Below are 21058 nucleotides of genomic sequence, written 5' to 3'. Positions count from 1 at the left end.
TCCTTCCCTGTTCTTTGCAGCCCAAAAAGAAAAGGCAGGCAGAGTAGGAGGAAAGGGAAGAGTATTCATCCAGCATGACCCCTTGAGTCACTGTCCTGCATATCAGCTTCTCCAAGCACTAAAGGAGTGAGTCAGATCCTCACTCTGCTACTCAGAGTCCCCAAAGTCTGAAGGAAAAGTGGCAGGTCATCTAGTCTAGTGTTTTCCCAGTATAGAGCTCTTTGAATGCCATCATCCCATTTTTTCCATATATGAGTATCAGTTGTGATATTGTTTGGTAAATATTTTTTAATGGCTCATTATTTATTCAAATATTTTTTAAAAAATCAAATGGTATTTTTACTAATCAGTTTATCAAAAATAGAAGTCAAATATAAAAATATTTACAATATGTACAAAATGTACAATGAAAGTAACACAGTATTATTTAATCCCCAATAAATACTGTTGACTGCTAAAACTGCAGTTTGATCCCTGTCCTTTCTTTGTTAACAAAGAAGATTGCTAAAATGATAAAGTCTTATTAATTTGGAACTGAGACCCTGTTTCTTGACATAATCAGAAGGCATGAATGATTATTGAGAAGGAAGAGTTTTCTCACTCTGTGATTCAAGGTTATTTAATGCCCTGTCTATAAATCATGAATAATCTTTCCATACAAAGCAGGGGTAAAAACAAAATGGAAATAAAGTATCTTTTACTGATATCATACAAAGTAAAAAAACATTCATTTATTCCACAAGACTAACAAATTTTAGATTGATATATCTGAGTGTAATCTAGTCTTCCTCTTCACACAGCATTTTCTCTTGTTTCTGCATTAAATACCTCAAGAAGATTTAAAAACATAAAAACAAAACCAAAAATTTTTGTCTTTGATGAAAATATAGTGATTTGTTTTTGGAAAGGAGCAACCACACAAAGAATAGAGAACAAAACAATTGTTTGTTGAAGTGTCAGGTAACATAGGAATAGCTGCCCTTTGTCCTTCTTTTATTTTTTTTTAAAGATTTTATTTTTAAGTAGTCTCTACACCCAATGTGGGGCTCAAACTTACAACCCGAGGTCAAGAGTCAAACCCTCTACCAACTAAGCTAACCAGGCACCCTGCCAGAATTATTTATTGGGGTGCTTGGGTGACTCAGTCAGTTAAGCATCTGACTCTTGATCTCAGCTCAGGTCTTGATCTCAGGGTCATGAGTTCAAGCCCTGCATTGGGCTCCACACCGAACGTGGAGCCTACTTAAAAAAAAAAAAAAATCATTTATTGAGCATCTACTATGGGCCAGGCATGGTGTTAAATGCTTTACAAACATTATCTCATTTAACCTTCTTACCAATCCAGTAAGATGGGTACATTGCTATTCCCATTCCTGAATGAGGAAACTGAGGTTCAGAGAGGAAAATAAGCAAGCCCAGGATGGCACAACCATAATGCAGGATCAGGACTCAAACCAAGCCCACCTCAATTCTCGTATTCTTTATTGGAAAAGGAATAAAGGAGTCTAAACGGGGGCGCTGTTTCAGAATCCCCAACATTTAGTGCAGTTTTAACCCCTGTCGGCTGCCAGAATTGTCAGAACTCCTCTGGAGCTCAAATTCTGCAGGTGAATTTCTTGTGGGTGTGGCTCAGTGCAGTGTCCAGTGCTTGGAGGGTTATGACAGAGGATTGTGTAAAAATCCTTTAAGCTGCCTTATCTGGCCCACAGGTGCTTAGTTTTAAAAACGAAATAATGGCCTTGACCATCACCATCCCTCAGCCTGCATGGAGGGGTCCCCCCAAAGCATATTGCTTTTAGGCATTACAAGGGGTGGGGGGGGGCAGAGGGTAAATGGTTTGTTTTTCCAAAACTTCAAGCTTGTACTGAAGTGTGACTCTAAATTGAAAGGCAAATTCAAGTTAAAATCATGAACTAAAATCTGATGAAAGGAATTTTATCAAAAAATCCACCAGAACACCAGGGTTGAGAAAGTTCAAACTGTTGCACAGGCAGCCACAGCTGGAGGGTATTACGTGAAGTTAAATCTCTGTCCTGGGGTGGAATATACAGGCACTGGGCTGCCATGTTTGAGGAACTCCAGCAGATGTTGTCTGGAGTTTGACCAAAACAAGAGTGGCCCGCTGCCACAAACTGAATTGCTCCCGAAACCATCCTAGGCATAAACGACTGTTCTTTGTACTCTCTCCTCCTTCTCTCCTCCAATTTGACCCAATCTTCTAGGTTCTTATCATTTTGAAATCCATACATTTAACAGCAAGTAAAAGTAGTATCAAGATGGAATGCCAAAAATGTAGTGTTCATTGTGTATCAGGCAGCCTAACCTGTTTTGTAGGTTAATTTCTAACCAAGAAAAATTAATTTCTTTTAGAAATTAAAGGGCAAAAAAATTACAACTGTTTTCACAGTTAAAAAATACATCTGTTATGATGAAGGTACCAAGAATATGCAATGAGAAAAAGACAGTCTCTTCAGCAGATGGTGTTGGGAGAACTGGACAGCCACATGCAAGAAGAATGAAACTGGACCACTTTCTTCCACCATACACAAAAATTAACTCAAAATTAAAGACTTGAATGTAAGACCTAAAACCATAAAGCTCCTAGAAGATATTATAAGGCAGTAATTCCTTGACATCAGTCTTGGCAATGATTTTTTGGATCTGATGCCAAAAGCAAAGGCAACAAAAGCAAAAATAAACAAGTGGAACTACATCAAACTAAAAAGCTTCTACACACTGGGCGCCTGGGTGGCTCAGTTGGTTAAGTGACTGCCTTCGGCTCAGGTCATGATCCTGGAGTCCCGGGATCGAGTCCCGCATCGGGCTCCCTGCTCGGCAGGGAGTCTGCTTCTCCCTCTGACCCTCCTCCCCCTCATGCTCTCTGTCTCTCATTCTCTCTGTCTCAAATAAATAAATAAAATCTTTAAAAAAAAAAAAAAAGCTTCTACACATTTAAAAAAAAAAAACCCATAAACAAAATGAAAAGACAACCTACTGAATAGAAGAAGATATTTGTAAATGATATATCCAATAAGGGTTTATATCCAAAATATATAAATACCCCATACAACCGAACAGCAAAAAACAAAAACAAAAACCCAAACAATCCTACTAAAAAAGGGGCAGAGGAACTGAATAGACATTTTTCCAAAGAAGACATACATATGGCTAATAAGTGTATGAAAAGGTGCTCAACATCACTAATCATCAGGGCAATGCAAATCAAAATCACAATGAGAAATCACCTCACACCTGTCAGAGTGGCTATTATCAAAAAGACAAGAAATAAGAAGTAGTGTTGGTGAGGATGTGAAAAAAAGGGAATCCTTGTGCACTGTTCATGGAAATGTAAATTGGTGCAGCCACTATGTAAAACAGTATGGAGGTTCCTCAAAAAATTAAAAGTGAAACTACCATATGATCCAGCAACTCTACCTCTGCATATTTATCCAAAGGAAATGAAAACACTAACTCAAAAAGATATATGCACCCTAATGTTTATTGCAACATTATTTACAAAAGCAAGACACAGAAGCAAACTAAGTGTCCATTAATGGACCCTGTGATCTCATCTCCTGCTGCTCTACTCTTCCTCCACTCTGTCCCAACCATCAACCTCCTACTCTTCCTCCAACATTCCAGGCACACTTTCTACTTGGGCCCCCTGGCACTTGCTATTTCCTCTGCCCGGAGACTCAGTGTTTTCCCCCAGATAGCCACAGTACTCACCCTCTCATTTCCTTGGGTCTATTATGTAAAAGTCATCTTCTCAGCGAGGCCTTCCCTGGCCACCTGATCTACTATTTCAATTCCCTTCCCTTCTCCCACCCTTCACTTCCTTATCTTAGGTTTTATCATTATAATATCTTCCTCATCACTCTCTACAATTTACTTATACTGTTCACTGTCCTCCCCAACTAGCCAATAAGAATATAAACCTCAACACCAAGGTTTTTTTGGGTGGGGCGGGGGGTTGTTTGTTTGTTTGTGTCTTTTTATTCAGTGTAGTGCAATATCCCATGGCCTAATACAAAGTCTGGGACATAGTAGACACTCAATATCTATTAAATTAACGAATATGCGTATGCCTTATTTCCCCAATTCAGTACTTCAGCCCAGCATAATAGAAGGATCTGACTATAAAAGGATCTCAATAAATATCTGTTGTTGTTTTTAATGATTGAGTAAAACAGAATTGTTTTCATTTCCTGAACTTTAGCAAGAAACTAACACTTCATAGTTTCAAGACTATCTTTACTGGCCATGGTGGTCCACGGCAGTGAAAGGAAATATTTTAGGGGAAAAATATGGGTGGCAGACAAACCAGTGCAATTTTTTTCTCTTTTTTTTCTTTTACATATCTGTACAATTTTGCCTGAATTTCCCCAGATTATGCTGACTTAATGGCACTTTGGTAATGACATAATTCACATCCATATACTCTCAAAACCTACCATTTCTAAGAGTATTTAAAATACTAGATGAGTACTCTTATGAAAAGGCTATTAAAGAAGTACCAAGAACCTAAAATGCCATATGATATCTATATCAAATATCAGGAAAGGTTTTTGCATCATTATCTGCTTCAGATAATCTTCTGAAAATTCGAAGTTCATGCTAAGCCCATACTTCTGCTTTGGCTCATATCACCAAATTCTTGACAATGTTTCTCATAGACAGGAACACCCAATTCATTTCATTGGCAATTGTCAGAATTATTTCCTTTTATTTATTTATTTTTTTTGCCCTTTAAGAAGCCTCTAACTTTACAGACTTTTTATCTTTTTTATAGTTTCCCCAGGGTTTCTCTTCCTTCTTAGATCATTATTTTACAGTACATTTCTATACATCAACACGTTTATATATGAAAAGGAAAAAATAGCACATTTATATTTTCTTCTTATAAATATATGATGTAGATTTGGAAGCCACAGGAATAATAAAGAAAAAAAACCTAGTAAATATCAGTCAATATTAATATAAAAAGCAGCAAGATAAATACATGATAAAGAGATACACCTTCTTTCCCTCATGTGCTCAGAACTGTATTTTTGTTGCTAATTCTCACAGGCTGAGAACAGCTGACTCGTTGCTTCTTTACATTTCCTTCTAGCCATGAAATCATGCCAACGCTGCTCAGGAGGCTACCTGCTTTGGTCCAAAAGAAAAAAAAGGACTCTCATGAACCTATAATTACCAACAAATAAGGAGGAAATTGATTTGGTTGACATGTCTAGAGCTGTTTACTAACTCTAAAGAAAACATTATTTCATGAGGCTTCCAAATTTCAGTCTTTCAGGGTCTTTCAGTCCTTCAAAATATGCCAGGCTCTCCCAATAACACTGAGGTATATACTAACATCTCCTCTTTATAATGAGGAGTCAAAGCTGCAGATACAATACTAGATGGTTGAGCTGGAGGCAAGAAGGCTTTCTGACAACCTGGCCCACATCCTTGACCATGTAGCTTTACCACCTTCTCCACAATTATGTGCCACCCACACAGAGTTCCAGTTTGCCCAGGGCTTAAGGTGCTGCAAATTTGGGGCTTAATTCTTACTTGTATTTTAGCCCAGCATTTCTGAAGCTGTGATTACCAAAAATGTAATCAGTATTCCTGGAGCAATGATACTCTGTTAAACTATGTCAAAGAGTCCAACTTAACTTCCAATTTCATAAAGGCTTCAGTAGGCTTCAGCACATTATGAATCATCAAAAGAAGGGTCCCAAACTTATTAACCCAAACTTCTTTATTTACCACTAAACTCTTTAAGTGTGTGTGTGTGTGTGTGTGTGTGTGTGTCATTGGGGAGAAGGGATGGTGATTGAAGAAGGTGAAAAATTTTTCTTACAATCTCAAGAGACATTGATGTTCCACAAAATTTTTAAAATACTGAGAACAAATGTCACATTTATTTGTTTGTTTTAGTTCAGTGAAGTTTTAACTTGCATTTTTCTTATTATGAAAAACCTTGAGCATCCATTCAAATCTTTAGGGGCTCCTTGCATTTTTTCCCCTGTAAACTTCCGTTCTTGTCTCTTCCTGTTTTCTACTGAAGACCATCCATTTAATCTTAGCTTTAACCCACGGAACAATGCACATTTCCGATGATCTCCACGATCATTCTGGGCACGGCGCCCAGTATTGTCCACCCTTGAGCCTGCATGTGGAAGGGGGTTGCTTTATTAAGGAATCCAGAAAATCGAGGTAATTCCAGGAAAATCCTACCAAACTCAGGAACCTTACTGAAAGCCACAATGCTAAATAAGAAAAAACAAGAAACCTTTGTTCCTGGCAGCACAATTCCCTCACATTTATTTATATTTTATTTTGAGAGAAATTTTTAGTGGCTTAGGACTTTGTTTCCTTCACCTTCCAACACTCATATTTTTTCACTTTAACACAGTTTGACTAGTTTTAAATGAAGTACTAAGGAGAGTAGGTGTTATTAAGAAGGAAGGAATACTGCCAGTTTGCAATTAATTCTATCTTTTATTTATTGCCCAGCATGGTGGTAGTGGTGAGAGTGTGGGAGGAGATGGGCAAAGAATGAAAAAATACAAATAGCCTCAAATATGAGATGTATAAATTCAAGAAATTATAGCCAAAGAAAGGTGAGTTATTTCTTTCAGGTAGACTTCAACTCTCTGGGAATAACAAGCTGGCAAAATTCTAACACAATTTTCTTTTCTTATTTGATTTATGGTGCTCTATGTTTAATTTGATCACTTTTATTTGCAAGAAACATCAGTGACTCCAGTGATTCCAAAAAAAATTTTTTTATTGCAAAAAATTTAAAAGGAAAATGATGATTACTGTCTAAACACCTTGCTGCTGGAAGTCTGACAGGAAAGGTTGCCTTCTAGTGATCCTAAGCCCGGCTCTTGGAGGTAGAAGTTGCAGAGAGAAGATACAGACCTTGGACATTTATCTCTTCTATCAACAATGCTCAGACTCTTCCAGCAAAAAAATTCAGCTCTGTGAATTCCAAATGCCCAAGAAGACTCTAAATGCCACTCGTGGATGGAATCCTAAAGACATTAACACTTTGGATTTGATTTAGTTCCAAAAGCAGAGTTAAAGTTATAATTAGTCCTAACCTTTGACAAGCACTGTGTAAAGAAACTAAAGTAAGCTTTTCATGTGCAGAGAGGTGTTAGGAGCTCAGAACATTCCACAGAGAAACTTCAAAATTCAGAGTAAGTAAAGCGCAGGGTTTTGTACTTATTTGTCTTATGATAAAATATACTGTTATCACACCTGGAGCAAGGTACTGCCAGCTTGCTGAGGAATTTTACTGACAAATCAAATATGGTTAAGACTGGGTGTAATAGGAATCAAGTCTTCCTTGTTCTACCACTGCTCCTGTGGCAATCTTATGTTCACATTGAATTGAAATTTGAATTTTAGTGGAGAATTGGTCATGATGCCAACTTTACAGACAAGTCGATAATAAGATTAAGGGGTAAAATATGAAGTTCACATAACACTTTTTTAAAATTGGAGTTTGGAAATGCAAAGGTAGAAGTATACAGCGGAGGACCTAATGAAAGACAGATGTCACATCATGGACCGAAGCATCCATCAGAGTGGTATGGAAGCCAGGAAGTTGTAGTTGACCAAAACCCTGGTGCTTACTGATAGTCTTCTTCTAAAGGGAGAAATTTTAGGGTATTCAAGATGAAACCTTTTCAATAACCCAAAGCCATAACATAACAGATGGGGTGTTTGTGGCTTTTGCAGTGTCGTTTCAGGCATATTTGGAAATCCATTCTGCACTTTCCCCTCAAGCGCTGCAGGGAGAGTCATTTCCCAGTTCAGTGCTGTCGGGTTACTAGACTGAACATTGCACATGCTCTGAACCAGCATGATGAGACCCGCTCTGATTGCCAAGAATCCAGAGCTGGCAGGAATTCTCACAGTCCCCTAAGCCAACTTTGTTCAAGACCCAGTCCATCCTAAAAGAATCAACCTAACAGAGTTTTGCTTCATTTGCTGTGTTTATGTGCATGAATTCTCTCCAAAAAGGAAAAGCATGGGATTTTAAGTCAGAACTTTAAACTCCTCTGCCAACTATAAGCTGGGTGATCTTGGACATAATACATTTCTTCCCGGGTCCTTAATTTTTTTCTATAAAGTGGGGTTAATAATATTAAAAATTGAAAGGATTTCAAGGAGGAATAAGTGAAAAATATATGTAAAATGCGCCTAGTAGAACACCTAATTCATAACAGATATTCCCTAAATGTTAATTCAACTTTAAAAGCTTTATATATAGTTTCATTAAGGGACTAGAGAACTGGCTTGCAGTTAAATTCTTCTCATCCATAATTATTGACTAAAAGATGAAACACCTGAGGTATAATCAAGAACACTATCTTCCCTGGGACACATTGATGAAGTCTTAGAAAGTACAATTGGAGAGTTATTAGAAGGTTACTCTGGTCAATAGTTAAATTGGGGAGTAAATCTATTTAGATTCAAGTCCTCATTCTAATATCTCTTAATTGGGTAATCTTTTACTTAGTCTCTCAGTCTCAGTTGCCTGATCTATAAAATAAAAATCATATTAATGATTACCTCATAGGGTAGTTTTTAAGCGTCTGACATACGGTATTTACCAAGTCCATATCAGTTTGTACTAGAGTTATTAGTAGTTGTTTTATCAGAATTATTAGTAGTAATTGTTATTAATTGTTCTCCTTGTATTAGTTAGAATAGCTTAGGTTATACTGTGCTAAACAACACTCCCAAAATTTCAGGGGTTAAAACAGAAATATTCCTCTCTAGCATATGCCAATGACCAGTGTAGGTTGGGAGGGGCTCTGCTCCTTATTGCTCTGTTCATCAGAGTGCCTCAAGGAACCCAAACTAGGGTGCCTGGGTGGCTCAGTTGGTTGGGCGACTGCCTTCGGCTCAGGTCATGATCCTGGAGTCCCGGGATCGAGTCCCGCATCGGGCTCCCTGCTCGGCGGGGAGCCTGCTTCTCCCTCTGACCCTCCCCCCTCTCATGTGCTCTCTGTCTCAAATAAATAAATAAAATCTTTAAAAAAAAAAATTTAAAAAAAATAAAAAAAAAAAGGAACCCAAACTAATGGTGGATCCATCTTTACACATGCCTCCATTGTTACTGTGGCAACAGGAGAATCCTCTGGAGTGTCTGGCACTGGCAATTAAAGGTTCAGCTATGGAATTGACCTACAATTCACTGGCTGGAACCAGTCACATGTCCCCAGTCAAATGGAAGGGCATGGGAAGTGTAATCCTCCCATATGCCTACATGTATAGAGGTAGTGGATATTAGTGAATAATAGAACCTACCACATTTTTCAATTACTTTCTTGAAGAGCTTTTCCCATTTATGCTGACACGAGCAAAAACAATTATTTGGGAAAGGGAAAGAGGATTATTTTCTCTCAAAACTGAGCATGAGAATTCTTAACAAGGAAGGCAGAAATGTAAAAGAAAAGGGCATTTATTCATTTATTTATTTTCATATTACTTAAAGAAAGGAAAATATAGTGTAATTGAATTCCAGATTCTCATAACTGATGTAAAAAAGTTGAAAAAGAAATTATTTTAAAATCATCTTGGATAATGATCTTATGTAAATGAAATGGGAATAATTACTCAAAAATTCATTCAAGAAATATCACTTACCTTAGTTATGACAGAAAATATAAATTCTTTATTAGCTCACATTTTACATTAGCAAACAGAATTTGTCCTTCAAGACTAAACTATTTATCATGGACAAGTCAGAGTCCTCGCCAATAACTGCTTAGGAAATTAGCTCTTCAATAAACATTGTGATCCTGAAAGCCAGTCAGACTCACCTGGCTTCACAAGAATAGGTAATCTTTTTCTGGAGTCTGACTAATATCAAATGACTATAAAGGCAATAGTTAGCAAAATGAGAAATTCTAAATATATAATACTGACATATACATATTACATATCCTCTGTGAGCTTAGTCTTCATGACTAATCCATAAAATACCAAAAAGCTTTAATCGAATTCACCTCAGAATTGTTTATTCATGGTTGGTTAACCTCTGTGTAGAAAAGAATAATTTGGAAAATTTCAGTTCAAACCTCCACAGATTTTTCTTTCTTCTTTTAACAGCTGTGAAATCTAAACATTGCTTTTGATTTTCCTTTTTTTCCTGGCTCAATCATCAGAATCACTTGCAAAACTGAAATTTAAAAAAACCTTTAAAAGTCTCAGCTCAAAATCATTTACATTCCTCATTTTTCATTCCACCATTAACTCATGATTATTGACATGTTTAAAAGCTTAGTTTGTGGGTTTTTTCATTTTGCCCACACTTCTTTTCAATACTGAAGTTATTAAGCGGAAGGTGGCAATTGTCTCCTGCTGACAGAACATACTTCTTTTTTTTGTTCAATAATCACAGCGTTGCAGGTTATTCATGAAACTACTTTAGAGACTATGGTTTTTGAAAATACCTTTTATACATATTTTTTAAATCACATATAAAAGGAATCTTGTCCTACTGAATGACTGCATCCCTTTCCTATCTAATAGGAGTGACAATTGAGATGACAGAAGGTGCCCACCACAGCAATGGCTTTAATGACTGCCCCTCTTCCACCCCCCAACCCAAACTGCCAGGTCACTAGATCTTCAGTTTAAGTCCACCAACTGCTTGAAATCTGATGCAAGATTTCATGTGTGTTTGCATGCATTTTTTCTGCAGAGGGGGCTTTCATTTGCTGTACAAAATGGATTCATGACCCTACAAATTATTAAAAGCTACTGCATTTAGAGGCATCTGGGTGATTCAGTTGGTTGACCATCTAACTCTTGATTTCAGTTCAGATCGTGATCTCAGGGCTGTGGGATCGAGCCCTGCATTGGGCTCTGTGCTCAGTGTGGAGTTTGCTTCTCCCTCTCTCCCTTTCTCCTCCCTGCCACCTCTCTAAAATATATTTTTAAAAATCTTTAAAAAAAAGAGCTACTGAATTTGCTAGGTTTCCATTACAGGGCATGCAGCCATCTAGAGCTCAGGATATGTCTCTGTGGGCTGTGGAAGGACAGTTTTAAGTATGAGAGGAGAGCCAGTCTGGCAGGTGGACATGCCATGTAGATTACAGGTCCACAACTACAGATAATATCCAAAAGCTCAACCTAAGCTATAGGTTGTCCTAGTGGTCAAGAAAGCACAGTAAGAAACAAACAAGGAGATCTGGCAGAAAGGCAGCATGGGGACATCTACTCACCACTGACAGGAGAGCCTAGCACCGGACACTGAGTCTCATGAAGTAACGACAAGAAGGACATTGGGACAGAATAGTCAGAAAACAGTTGATTTTACCCCCCACCCCCCAACAAAACAAATCTTAAGCATAGGAATCAAAAGGAGGCACCAGTCATCAAAATTAGAACACAAGATGGAAATTGTAACGGGGAACAAAGAGTAGCTGAGACAGCTAGCTAGCTGAACACTAAAAACCATTCTTTTCTTCCTCCAGAGTAATGGAATCATAGTTGAGTACATAAATACCACAAACAACTGTGACATATGTATATGTATATGTGCAGTGTGTATATGTGTGCATATGTGTGTATAAATATATATATGTATTTGAAAAGTATCAAATATTTACTGAGATCCTATCATAATCCAGGCACTATGCTTAATTTAAGAGGCACAAAAGTTAAAAAGAAACGATTCTTGCACTCAATGTATTCAAAATCTATTAAGGCAAAGACACATGGTAAAAAAATTAGAACATGACAACTTATATAGAGATACTATGTGCAATGGGAGTTGAGTTGCCTAAATCTTCCCAGGATCTCAGGAGCAAATTCTCCTGAGTGAGGCTTATATGCCAGGGCTACCAATCTCTCCTCCCTGGGGCTATGCTGTGCCTGCTGATGGATGTCAAGTATTCCTGGCTAAGAGGAGAGGCCCAGGCATGCGTTGATGAGGTCTGGTGCCTTAGTCAATCTGGATTGCTATAACAGAATACCACAGACTGAGTGGCTTACAAATCACAGAAGTTTATGTCTCACAGTTCTGGGGGCTAGGAAGTCCAAGATCAAGTCGCTGGCAGATTTGGCATCTGGTGAGGGTCTGTTTCCCCGTTCATAGACAATTGCCTTTTCACTGTGTCCTCACATGGTGGAAGGGGTGAGAAAGCTCTCGAGGGCCTCTGTTATGAGGATGCTAATTCCATAATAAATGTTGGCATGGATGTGGAGAAACCGAAACTTTGTGCATTACTGGTGGGAATGTAAAATGGTGCAGCCATTGTGGAAAACAGTATGGTAGTTCCTCAAAAACAAATGAACATAGAATTACCATTCAATCCAGCAATTCCACTTTTTTAGGTATAAACACGGAAGAATTGAAAGCAGGAACTAGAACAGATATTTGTACGCCAACGTCCACAGTAGCATTAGTCACAAAAACCAAAAGGTGAAAACAACCCAGATGTCCATCTACGGATAAAAGGATAAACAAAATGGGTATATACATTCACTAGAGTTCTATTCCTCCTTAAAAGAAAATTAAGTGCTGCTATAAGCTATAACATAGATGAATGTTGAAGATATTATGTTAAGTGAAGTAAGACCAGAAACAAAAAGACAAATAATTATATGAGTCCACGAAACAAGGTCTCCAGAGTAGTCAGATTCATAGAGGCAAACGCAGAATAGTGTTTACCAGGGGCTAGGGGCAAGGAAGAGTGGAGAGTTACTGTTTAATCGGCACAGAATTTCAGTATGTGAAAAAGTTCTGGAGATGCACAGGGATGATGGTTGCACAACAATGTGAATGTACTTAATGCCACTGAACTGTACATTTAAAACAGGTTAAAATTATAAAACTTTATGTATATTTTGCCACAATAAAAAAAGTTTTAAGAATTAATTAGATGAATATAAATAAGATTTAAGTCAAAATTAGCTGATCATTTTCTACATGGGTTTATCCAAAGAGTATTTTTGTATGGTTAGTTTTTGGGGTCTTAATTTCTGCTATCACACAGTTCAAATGAGTAATATATTAAGAATAGCTTCCTGAAATACACAAAGGAACATAATTAAAAGGAGGAGAATATTCCTGTGGATGGATTACCCTTAGAGAATTTATGGAATACCTCCAGTGGCAATCTTTCAAGGTAAAATAGGAAAACTATTTTTCCAAGATGGTTTAGATTTAATTTTATTAAAGACAGAAAGATAAACTATCAAAATCTCCTTTATTCATCGACATAATATTTGTGTTGCTATGTTCAAAAATAAAAGAAACTGATTTTGGTAAAAAATATATATATATATTAATTAGTTGGAGTCTGAAAAGTACTTCTAGTTTCACCAAACAACGACAGTATGATTTTATAACACAGGTTGCCAAATATATAAGTGATGCCATGAAATCTGGAACAGATATTACTTCAAAGATAGCTCTGTAAAAGGTACGAGTGTCCCCTCAATTTCCTCTGAGAAAGGGATCAAAGGCATCAATGCATAACTAGATGCTCATTGGGAATTATCTGTAGTACCATGCATTCCCCAACATTGCAATCGGCCTGGGTCCACACACGGTACATGGGTTAGATCCATATTCCTTGAGGATGTTTCTTATTTCCATAGTTTCCTCTCCTCCTTTCCATTTTCCCCGTGTGTATAGGATACAAATATTTGATTGTGACAGATAGTTTCAAAGTTCCTCGTAATGATTCATTTCAAATTCATCAAAAGGATATAAGAAGAAATAGATTTATTTAAGATTTATTTATTTATTTTAGAGAGAGAGAGTGTGTGTGTGAGTGGGGGAGGGGCAGAGGAGAAGGGAGACAAGCAGACTCCCTGCTGAACATGGAGCCCCATGTGGGGCTCAATTCACGACCCCGAGATCATTACCCCAGCCGAAATCAAGAGTCAAAGCCTTAACTGACTGAGTCACCCAGGCGCCCCAAGAAGAAATAAAATTTTGATAAATACATAAATACCTATCTAAATATATATGAATATATATTATATGAATATAATATCAAATACATGAGAGAGAAACAAATAGACAGATGGACAGATGGAGAGATAGAGAAGCATGAATTTAACCTTCAATATACAATGAACCTAGTAATTTTGAGACCATACTTCCTATTTGGTTTTCCCTTACTTTTTATGTCATTGCCACAGGAGATGAAAAGTCTTCAGCTAAAAATGAGGTACCAGGATTTGTGTTTGTATCTCAGTGATTCTGGACCTCTTCCTCTAGGAATCAGAAGCCAGAACCTTTTCAATCCAGAATCATGTAGTTCAATATCTAAAAAGTCACTAGCTGGACTTTTGGTTTCTGGACAAAATTATTAAGGTAACAATTAGGGAAAGCAGAATAAATTATATCTCCAAATACTAAACTTAAACATTTTAATGATTAGTTTACGCTTTGAATAGATTTTTTAAAGGTCATAAGACATTTAAACACTAGATAGGAAATCAGAGAATGATTGTGTCCTGGCTTTCCCCACTTAACATCCAAGTGACCTCAGGCAAGTTCTCTAACACATCTGATTGTCAGTCTCCTCATCTGTACCCTGGGGTTAATAATAATCACCCTGCTTCCTTCCAGAGCACTTGAGTGCCATAAATTAGATGTAAGTACTTCCAAAATTATAAAATGCTTCTACAAATGTAAAGATTATTATCACTCTGTAGTTCCCACACATAACAAATCACAAAAAGAGGAAGAAAAAAATGGCATAAAATGATTCAGCAAATATTGAAATGTTAGTAATTCTACTTTACTGAAATTTGAGATGCTATTCTTGCATCTTTAAGGATAAAATAGGAAAAGGAGGCCCAGCTGTTATAAGCTGTATGTATGAATTAAGAAACAATTGAAGCTAATCAGGTCTGCCTAGAGTTCTGTGTCTCCAGCCCTGCCTCCCATCTATAGATCTCTCTGTCTTAGGCTCAGTGACCACTGTTGACATTAGGCAGGTGGATTCATCTCTTTCATAGGAGTTTCAGTTATCTGCTGAGACAGCGAGCAATAAGTCAGCCTCTCCACTAATTGAGTTCTGACCTCATGGGCCTTTTCTTTTTTTTTTTTTTTTTAAGATTTTATTTATCTATTTGAGAGAGAGAATGAGAGACAGAGAGCATGAGAAGGAGGAAGGTCAGAGGGAGAAGCAGACTCCCTGCTGAGCAGGGAGCCCGATGCGGGACTCGATCCCGGGACTCCAGGATCATGACCTGAGCCGAAGGCAGTCGCTTAACCAACTGAGCCACCCAGGCTCCCCTCATGGGCCTTTTCTAATAACTGAATTTATTCTCAAGTTCTGACCCTACTTTGTAGACACCACCTACCCCTGGATCCTTTACCTCTTCTTGACAACCTTGTCCTCAGTCCCTCTGTCCTTGTGTCCATCTTCTTTCAGGAAGTGTCATCCTTCCCCTGAAGCCCAGCTTCCATCTGAGATCTTTACCTGCTGCGAGTCTTCCTTGCTGCAGGCTGCTTGGATGGGAGAGCACTGCCTGCTGACAGACTCCTGCTTGTCACTCAGTCTGCCTGCAAGAGGGCTCCTGACCTCAAAATTCCCTGACAGTCTTCCATGGTGCTGCTTGCTGCCTGGGATGCCCCCTATGACCTGTTGAATGTTCTCCATTCTTAAAATTCTGCTTGCTTAGGGCGCCTGGGTGGCTCAGTTGGTTAAGCGACTGCCTTCGGCTCAGGTCATGGTCCCGGGGTCCTGGGATCAAGTTCCGCATCGGGCTCCCTGCTCTGCGGGGAGCCTGCTTCTCCCTCTCCCAGTCCCCCTGCTTGTGTTCCCTCTCTCACTGTGTCTCTCTCTGTCAAATAAATAAATAAAATCTTTAAAAAAAAAATTCTGCTTGCTTAGATGAAATTGTTCTTAGTACCTACAGTTGATTTATTTCTAAGTGTCTCTCTACCTCCAGGGATCATCCCCTTATGTGTCTTCATTTGCCACATGCTTCCTTGGGGCCAAGCCTTGCCAAGTCCTATTTCCAGCTTTGAGCAAAAAAGCCTTGACAGCTAATGAACTGTCTATTAGTGCTTATAAGTTGCCCTTCAAAACTTAACAACGTAAAACAACAAACATTTATCATCTCACACGTTTTCTGAGAGTCAGAAATCTAGGATCTGCCTACAGGGTGGATCCTTCTGACTTAGGGTCTTTCCATGAGGTTGCATCAAGATTTGGCCATGGCTGTAATCATCTGAAGGGGCTGGAGGATCCATTTTCCAGATGACTCGTTTACACAGTTTCTGGCTGGAGTTCTCAGTCCCTCTCTACCTAGATTTCTCCATAGACCTACTTGAGAACCTTCACATCATGGCAGGTAGCTTCCATTAGAGTGAGCAAGCCAAAAGAGAGAGCAAGGTAGAAGTCCAAAGCCTTTTACAACCTAACTTTGGAAGTTGCATACCAACACTTCTGCCATATTATAATGGTCACACAGAGAAATCCTAATATAATATAGGAAAGAACTATACAAGGGTAGGTGAATACCAGGTGGGGGTTATTAAGGGCCACAACAGGGCGTAAATAGAAACAAAAGTTCCATAAAAAACAAACAACCCCCCAAAACAACAATAACAACAACAACAACAACAAACATTGCTCTCTAGTCTATCCTTGACCCCTTTATATCTAACTGCTCTGCTGAAGTGCCACACCCAATCCAGGATATAAGCCAACTAGGAGCCATAGCACTTAGACAATTCCCAGTAGACTCCTACCCATTGACTCTCCACTTTCTTGTGCTTTCTACTATTCTCTTTGTTCACAGATCTCGGACTATCTCAATGACAATCTTGGATAAGAAACTACTGGCTTTATTCCCAGGTCCAGAGAAATCTCTAGTTTCTCATTATTAATCAGATATCATTCTGAGTGTAGGAAAAATAGAGGGAAAAGGTCACTGAAGGATATGGAGTACTTGCCTGCTCATTGGAACCATCAGTATACCTCATGACGTTGAGTTCAGTTCACAATGTCATGTAGACATCTTCTCAAGCACTTTCAAATGGTTCCCAGTGTCTATTAGTTTTTCTGCAATTTTATTTAAGAAGTCCATACATCCTAGAAAAGATTCTCAGTGTAGTATTTGCATTAATAATATTCAACAAATTAATAATAGTGGCAAAGGCAATCTTCTTGATTTGATTATGAATTATACTTAACATATCTAACCTAGTCAATAAACTATCTCTTAGCTGAACTTGTCTATAGTATTATTCCCTCTTCTTTTATCTCTCTCTCACTTTTTCTTGTGTGAAATGAGAATAAGAAAAAAACTTAGAAATCACATTTTCCTGAAAGCAAACAGGAAAGTAGAACCCAGAGAGAGGCTGTCCATAATTTCTTTTGATCTTTTTGACAATTTTTTTGACAACGCCTTTGCTCCACAAACTCAGCCTTCTCTCTCCTAAATACCTAAAAGTGTATCTCTCAATTTAATTGGGAACCAGGCCTGGAGGATGTGTAGGAATGTGGAAGAACAGCACCAGAAGAAGGCTCGGACTTACGTGAGCATGTGTGTCTTTCTGTTCTTCACCAACAGAAGCCTAGATGCCACACATCTTTCCAGTAACTCGAGCACATTCTGTGGGTTATCTCTTTTCTTCTTCTTTTTCTGTGACTGTTTTTAGTTTTTCCTCCTACATTTAACCTTTCAGAGCTGGTGTTTGTCATGCTTGGTCCTGAGCTCTGAAGTCTTCCTTTTATAATTCTTCTACATTACCTCACTCTTCCCTGTGGCTTTAAGTTCCCTCTCTATCCCAACAATGCTCACCTTTGTATTTCCAGGCAAACTGCCTCTCTGAGCTCCAGTGTCATACATGCAATGGCCATCCAGTAGCATCGTTAGCATATCCTACACGTTTCTCCAACTTAACCTGTCTAAAACCCAGTCTTGATCCTGGGCCCTGCTCCCCAACATTTGTTTCTCTCTCTTGATCTTTATATCTTTATAAATGGAATCATCTAGCTGCATAAACCAAACATCCTGGGAATTATCCTTGAATCCTTTTTCTCTCACACATTCCCTACGCTCAATCTATCACAAAAGTCTGGTCATGTCTATCCCTAAAATAGATGGCAATTCTATTTTTCTCCATTCCATTGCTCAGCTCCTCTGTCCGGGTGCCATCAGTTTTCACCTGGTTTCCAACATTGCTCTTTAACATCTCATTTCATCCTTATCAATCATTTCCTTACACAGCAACCAGACTAATCAGTTGAAATTTTTAGTCAACTCTATCCAATGATGTTCTATTGCACATAGACACAAGTCTAAATTTCTAACCACAGACTGTGACATCTGCAGGTGACCCACACCTACATAGCCATAACCCTCTCTTCCTTCTCCCCTCGCCTTTTGGTCACAATTCCTTCTTTGTCTTCTTGAAACAAAACAACACAAAAGATTCTTTTTCCCCTCAGAGCTTTCAGATATATTTCCTCTGCTTAGGATGTTCTCCCACTCCATCTGTAATGCTCAGAGGAAAGGGTATGGTGGCAGTTAACACTCTGCAATCAGCCAAGTTAAGATTCACAAGTGACCATCTGAAGAAACCTGGGGGACACTTTCCTCTCCCCCAGAAAGGCTGTAGTTGAGATCATAAAGGTAGCACCTTTTCAGGGCACCTGGGTGGCTCAGTGGGTTAAGCGACCAACTCCTGATTTCAGCTCAGATCATGATCTCAGGGTCCTAGGACTGAGCCCCACATTGGGCTCCATGCTCAGTGTGGAATCTGCTCCAGATTCTTTCCCCCTCTCCCTCTGCCCCTCCCCACTCTCTCTCTCTAAAAATAAATAAATAAAATCTTTTTTAAAAAAAGGTTATCACCTTTGCTGGACAATTTGTCATGAATGTAACCCTGTAATTACTTCATTAAATGTTACTGAGTCACATATTCCTCATTCCTCTTTCACAGCATTCCTGGGGTTAGCTGCTATAAAGAGGGACTTACACTTTTGCAAACTGATGTGCAGCATAATACAGTGGTTAAGAGCCCGGTGGAGGTGTGGACAGGAAAGAGGCTGACAGTTGAATTAACAAGGGCCGGGAGATGCCGAGAACTCAATAAACATGAGGACAAAGGGTTGAGTGAATATCCTAATGGCTGGTTGAAATGGTTTGCTCTGGGAATTAATCTGGGTGAGTGACAGCATGAAGGGGTGAAGGACATTGGGTCCTAGTGAGTCAGTGGATTGTTGGTTGAAGGGCACTAAATGAAGCTAACCAGTAATTGAGGAAGTGGTGGCAGAGAGCAGGAGGATTACAATTGACATTGTAAAGTGACTGTCTGAGGACGGGTGGAGGGCAAGATTATTGCATGGAAGGAGTCGAGAAACCAAGAAACTAAGGTCCTCGATGGATCATCGATGTGGTTGTTGAGACCACAATAATCATGACAAGAGTAAGATAGAACAGAGTGACCTGAAGCTCTGGCAGGTGCCTGCTACAAGGAGAGGCCATGGGTCAACATTAAACCACAGCATTACTGGGGCACCTGGTAACTCAGTCAGTTAAGCTTCCAACTCTTGATCTCAGCTCAGGTCTTGATCTCAGGGTCGTGAGTAAAAGCCCTGCATTAGGCATGGAGCCTACTTAAAAGAAAAATAAATAAATAAGTAAACCACAGTACTATTGTAAGAATACATATTTATATCATGCTGTATGCTCTAGAAAACATTTGAATACACATCATCTCTTTTAATATTTTTATAAAGTCTATGAAGTAGGATTTTGTGGGGAAAGACAACTAGCATTTGCTCCATCTATTCTCTGGACCGAGAAATGTGCTAAATTTTTCACATATTATATCTTTTCTCTTCAAACCTACCCAACTGCCTGGCAACTTGTGTTCTCCTGGGCATAGTCTTGGAATTAACTGTCTTCCTCACTGATTAATCAAGTTAATGAGAAGAACTGTTCTTTCTTAAAGACTTTTCGTCTGTCTTTCTCAACTTTTCTAGATTGGGGGGATAGTAATTAAAAGTGTTAATTCTTTTGGGAAGACTCTGTTTGGGAGACTGAGCAGAAGAGGTCAGACAGGTTGAACCAGTGAAAGAGGATAAGATGAGAAGGTCAAGTTATGTTGTCTTGTCTATTTGAAAATAACTTAAAAGAGGAGGTGAGAAATTAAGTAAGAATTGAGAGCAAGGTCTCACTACCATGCTCCTTGAGAGCTGGATAAGGGAGAGTTGGTAATCCATGTGTTTGGACAGTCCTGCCTGAGTCCTGAATCCCTCTGAATGCTCCCTCCCCCACAGAACAAAACTGTCCCCCGCTCAAGAGAGTCACCAATTATCCAGCACTTATTATACACAGACACTGAGCCAAACACTTTCGCGTTGTCTCTCAAGGATGGCTATTCTGACATACAGCTATGATGATGTTGTTATCGAATTTAACTTCACCCTCTCTTTCCCCTGCCCTTCTCTAAAACCTGAAAATCCCTACCTATGTAGATATTAATTACTAGTCTCCTTCCTGAGAGAAGATAAAGGCCGGATATTGTTGAGTTTGGGGGAATTTTGTGAGCTTTATTTCACACAAGACATATTTCTTTGTCCCTAAAAGAAAACTGAGAAAGCCTGCATGTGAATTCAGTGAGGTCAAGCAACAGTAATTGCTGAGGTCAGGGCTCACACTTTGTATTCATTGGAGCAAGTATGGGGCCTCTTGAGGGATAAAGATCCATCCCTCATTTGAGGTTGTGGAATGTCTGCGTGGAAAGAACAAAAACTTCGGGTTTAATTCCTTGTTATTTTAAAGTCAGGAGGATCAGTGAATGCACATATCATCTGAATTGTATGTGTTTGTGGGATAAGTAGGGATTCATCATCCCTATTAAATGCTCCAAACTGGCCACAGCAAATGCTATTTTTAAACTACTTTGTATGTTTTAATATTTCTCTCTCTCTCTTTTTTAAACAGAAGAGAGAAGATTACCCTACTATTTTTGTTAACCTTTGGTATGCAAGAAGTCTTTTGAAAACAGCTCTTCCTCAGAGCTAAGCAAGAGTGAGGAAAAGTCAGCAGC

The sequence above is a fragment of the Mirounga angustirostris genome, unplaced genomic scaffold, assembly GCF_029215605.1.
Source record: "Mirounga angustirostris isolate CCGP_5_RB_7025 unplaced genomic scaffold, mMirAng1.0.hap1 SCAF_4, whole genome shotgun sequence".
Taxonomy (NCBI): Eukaryota; Metazoa; Chordata; class Mammalia; order Carnivora; family Phocidae; genus Mirounga; species Mirounga angustirostris.
Note: the sequence above shows the minus strand (reverse complement) of the source record.